The sequence below is a fragment of the Gossypium arboreum genome, chromosome 13 (genome assembly GCF_025698485.1).
Source record: "Gossypium arboreum isolate Shixiya-1 chromosome 13, ASM2569848v2, whole genome shotgun sequence".
NCBI classification, from domain to species: domain Eukaryota; kingdom Viridiplantae; phylum Streptophyta; class Magnoliopsida; order Malvales; family Malvaceae; genus Gossypium; species Gossypium arboreum.
The window spans coordinates 57,204,499-57,210,221 of NC_069082.1; positions in this window are offsets into that span (position 1 = coordinate 57,204,499).

Genomic DNA, 5,723 nt, shown 5'->3' on the forward strand with positions numbered 1-5,723 from the left:
AGTATGATGGGGAAATGTGTGATGACTAATTAAATCATGCATGCAAAACAATGGCCTTGCATGTCAAATATCCCTCTTTTTATAGGAGATGGCCGGCCATGACAAGGGAGTATGGGCTAAACATGTCATGAAACATGTTTTGTTGGTGCATTAGGGAGAAACAATAAACAAATAAGTATGGGTAATAAAGAAAGAAAAAAAATGTGTGTGAGTGAACCCCCCCCCATTGCCGTGCATTGAAGAAAAGAAAAGAAAAAAATTTTGCTCATCCATTTCATTCTCTCTTGACTGAAAATACCAAAGAGGAAGGAAGGAATTTTTGCTTCATGTTTGGTTTGGAAAGGGATTAGGAAGAGATTTGGCTATACTTGCATCAAGATTAAGGTATGTTTGAGGTTGTGCCATGAGATTCATGCATGTTTTTAGTTGCTAGCTTGATGTTCTTATTAGCCCATGGTTCAAATCTTTGTTATATCATGGGGATGGTATTTGGCCAAGGTGGATTTTGTGTTAATGCCATTGCATGTTAAATATGAAGCTTGCTAATGGTATATGTGATGGTGGATTGATGGCTCTTGGACTTTCTTTTTAGTATTTTTGAGTAAGACATTAAGTTCTTTGCTTAATCATGACCAAAATTATGGTGTTGTGATGTATTCGGTCATGGTATATCCATAAGTATGATTCATGCATGTTGCATGGTAGGTAAGATTTGAGCTTTGGATATGTGTTTATATTTGGATATAAACAACTTGAGATTCGGCCCTTGCACCTACATGAATATATGTTTGCACATGATGTATTGGTATGACATATATACTATTTTAAGGTGTATATTTGCTTGTGATGTTGTTTCGATTATGAAGTAAACGAGAGATGTGTATTGAGCTACAATATGTAATCGTTAGTTAGTAAAATGTATGCTGTTTTTTTGTGTAGTATTAAGTGTAAAATTGGCCTCAACATAGACATGCATATTCGGCCAAATGAAGTAGATTGGTGTGCATGTATTCGGTTAGAGGCAACCATATTGAAGCCTTATCTTGGCTTAGATTATTGACTAAATGGGTAATAAGTGAGGATGGTTGCCGAATATACAAACATACATATGCATGTGTAATTGAATTATGAATGTTTAGAAAGATGGTTAAACTAGTTGATTTATTGATTAAGCTCAAGGAGTTAAAGAAGGAGAATCAAGCAAGGGAAAGACGAAGGTCATCGAGTAGCCGACTTGGACTATTTTACCCAACACAAGGTAAGTCACTAAGCATATATTTTGTATTGATTTGAATAGACATAATGTCTATATAGTTATGCCGAAAGGAATGATGAATTTATATTCATGTATGCATGTGGTGATGGAAGTATTGAATGAAAGGAAAATAGGTGAGATGTATTGAGTTGTTGATTTCGGCACTAAGTGTGTGGGTATAAACATTTGCGATCATGAGAATGGCACTAAGTGTGCGGGTTTAAAACTTGTACAGCACTAAGTGTGCGAGTTTGATCATATAGCACTAAGTGTGCGAGTTGATTATATAGCACTAAGTGTGCGGACTCACTATATGCTTTTGAATCACTATTGACACTGAGTGTGCGACACTATTGAGTTGATCACGGACAGCGGATCGGGTAAGTACCTTGAGTTCATGGCTAATAGGCGCTATGTTTATATTTGGGGTTGAGCTTGGTAAGTTTGAACCTATGTGACAATGTAAATTGAAGTCACGTACATAAGAATTATCGTGGAATGAGTGAAAGGTCATGTAGATGTATGATTGTGACGAAAACAAAATGGTGTATAGAAATGCTTCAAATATCCTATTGATTAGTATATGGAATGTGAATGCGTAACTTGGTATGTGGTTGAATCGAATGGTCTAAGGAACTATGGTATAGTTCGGTTTGAATGGAGTAATTAGCCTCGTTCCATTTTGTTTCCTTTTGCGATAATGTTATTAATGGTTGGTAGTGCATTGCTTATGACATACTGAGTTATATACTCATTCGGTGTTTGCTTGTCACCTATTTTAGGTTTCTTGGACTCGATTTTTTGCGTATTCGGGACCGTCATCGAAGTCATCACACTGACTAGCGACTTTTTGGTATCTTCTTCTTAGATGGTCTAAGAGAACATTTCGGCATGTATAGGCTATTATGTTTTGTTTGAACTTGGTATGTAAAATTTTGAATAGCCATGCGAAAATGGCTTATAAATGTTTTGAGCATAATGTTATAATCATTTGGTATGTATATGCTCATTAAGAGGCACGGAAATGTTTGGCAATGACCAGCCATTAGAATGGGTCATCATGATTATATTTTGGACTATATATGAAAAAGGGGTGGTTGAATCATAGAAACTATGTGTTAGAGAAAGTCTACCCTATGCTGGCAGCAACAGTGATGTGGATGTGAAAAATCACTAAAAATAGTAGGAATGGAATTAAATAGTGAATAAATTATGTAAATGAACCTTGATGAATCTATATTCATATGGAAGAAACGAAACAGTCATATGAGTTGTATGTTATGAGATATTTGGGTTTTCGTGATACAGGGCCAGAACGGTTTCTGGATTCCCTGTTCCAACTTTGAAAATTCATTATAAATTAACCTGAGACATTTAGAAATCATTACATATATGTATAGATTCCTTTTTGAGTCTAGTTTCTATAGAAACAAACGGAATCAGTATTGAAGCCCTGCACAGGGAGTTATTCGAGTTTCAACGCACGAAGGTCGGTGTAGTCGACCCCTGTAACATGGGAGGCTTTAACTAATAAACTGTACTAATTGGCTTGACCAAAAATTCTAGGAAAAAAATCTGTAGATGGACATATGAGTCTAGTTTCAGGGAAAAATTACAAAACTGATTTTCGAGTTGTAGAACTCAAGTTATGATTTTTGAAGCGACTAGTACACAGATTGGTAGCTTGTCTGGGAAATTATCAATAAGTGGTTTGAAGTTTGTTAACACCTCGTGTTCGACTCCGGCGACGGTCTCGGGTTAGGGGTGTTACAGAAAATCAGTACCTAATTGGGCAAAAGAGGAAGAAGGATTATTGGATGAGTTAGGAATAGAAGAATTCATCCGAAACTGTGGTGATTGAAAAAATTTGTGTAAATGCTCTAATTGTTCCTTAGTGAATGGAGACCTTTCTAGAGAACTTTGGCCCTCATAATTTCCATTAGTTGTTTGGAAAGCTCAGGTATCCCCTGATTGTGAACCACGACCATTGTCACTCTTTTTCCTTCCATTTTTCGGTTTCCCATAGAGCTTCCAACACGTTTCTCGAGTGTGCCAATATTTTTTGCAGTGATCGCACTAAGGTTTTTTTCCTTTTTTCACTATCATCATTATCTTTAATAGTTACAAGAGCAAAATTATTATCATTAGCTTCAAACCCTGGCTTTAACATTACTTTTCTCATTGTTTTCTCTCTTATAGCCTCAGAAAAATCTCATGAATTTTTGAAAGTGGTTTTTTTCCTAGGATTCGAGATCTCACTTCATCAAATTCTTTATTTAAACTAGCCAGAAACAAATAAGCTCTTTCATTCTCTTTTTTTTTCATAATTTTTACACCATCTTTGGGACACTCCCATTCATCAGTATAACACTGATCCAGTTCTTGCCAAAGAGACGTCATCTCGTTATAATAAAAAGTAACTTCTTTTTCCCCTTGCCTAGCTTTTCAAAGTTTTATTTTTAACTCAAAAATCTGTGAAGCATTTTCTAAATCTGAATAGGTGTCTTTCACAGCGTCCCAAACATCTTTAGTAGTTGGGAGAAAAAGAAAAAGTTTACCTATGGATGCTTCCATGGAATTAATAAGCCACGCAATTATCATAGAATTTTCTGACCTCCACTTGCTCATCTTTGGATTGCCCACCTGTGGTTGCTCAACTTCTCCACTTAAATGACCTAGCTTGTTGCGCCCATCAATTGCTAATTTTACGGACTGCGACCACTCCAGATAATTTTTTCCATTCAACTTGTGAGATGCTAATTGAAAAGAAAGGTGAGACGCCTCTGTCCCTTGAGTCATTGTACTATCGGTAGAATTTTCTTCTTTTGTTTGATTGCTGGATCTCATATCTCCAGTGTAGATTGTTTTCAATGATGTTACTAGAGATTTAACCTAGCTCTGATACCATAAAAGTTTTCAAGAGAGCTTTTAATAAAACTGTTCTATATTATTAACTAAAGAACTGAACTTAAATAGAGAAAAGAGTCCTAATCCTAATTGGAAAAATAGTTCCCTTATTCTAATAAACTACCAAAACATAAAAGAAATTAGTTCCTTTATTTTAATAAACTACTAAAAGATATAATAAAAATATTCCTAGAATGTGAATAAAACTTATCTACCAAAATAAGATTTATCTACCTAAATAAATTTAAAATATATACATATTTCAACAATTGATTATGGCATTAACTGGATCTATGATTTCAATTTTTTTTCTTTTATTATTCAAAATTGAGATATGACTGGTCTATTTCTATTCCTGATCACGAGCTAGTTGAAAAGGAGGGTTAAAGTGAACATATAGTGATTAATCTAAGAGACATTGGAATAATGAGAGTTATTAAGATTTAAGACTTGTCTAAGATGTTTTTATGCCTTTATGATGCAAGCATATGACATCCACTTTTGTCTTGTGTCTAAAATGATGTGGTTTAGGGGAGAAAACAACAATAGGAAGAATTAGGGCTGATCAAACAAGTTAGAAAAACTCAGAGTTCAAAAAACCCTATAGTTTCTTTATATTAATTCAAAGGAAAAAAAAAATGAAGAATAATGATAGCTTTAAAGCCTACAACTTATTTATATACGCTTTCTTTCTTAGAAATTAAGTTAATCCTCCTCATTGCTTTGTTTTTACTCAAGTGGCTGAAAAATGTTTTACATGAGCATTGTATTAAACTAAGCTTTATTTGATAAAAGATTTTGATATAACAAATTATAAGTGTTTTTCATAAGCTAAATTTGACAAAATAATTTTTAAATTTGAAGTCTAAGAGATAAAACTTTGAAACAATTTTAAAATCAAGTGCAAATAGTTTGAACAAGTCAAAATGATTTCAATCAAGTTAAAATCATTTTAATATGATTTTCAAACAATTCAAATTTGCTTCAGGGCAACATGTATCAATACCTTATGCACAGGTATCGATAGCTTTGGAAATATTGATACCCTTAGAAAAATCGAGATAAAAAAGGCATTCTATTTTCAGAAACCCTACAAATTATCGATATCATGGTATCGATACTTTATGAAATAATCAATACCATTCTTAAAAACGATACAAAGTAGCATTTTGTTTTACATAAACCTTATGAAATATCGATAAAATATTTTTAATTATCGATTATTTCATTCAAACGGTTACTGAATTAGCATTTATGACAAAAATATCGATACTTGCAGTTACAGGTGAAATAAATGCTCTAGTTTTACATCCTCAACGGCCATATTAACTTCACCAACAACCACAACGGTTGGAAATCTGTTAGGGGTATAAATACCATCTTTCAAAATACAACAATATCCAAGAAAGTACTTTCAAGCAAAAAGTTATCAATCAAACAACCCTAGAGCTTAAATTTTCATATTCTTCTTGCATACACTTATGAGCTTTATCTCTGTTCTTTTGCTGAAGTATATCTCATTGTATTTGTGCTTCAATTTGTAAATAATTTTATCTTGTAA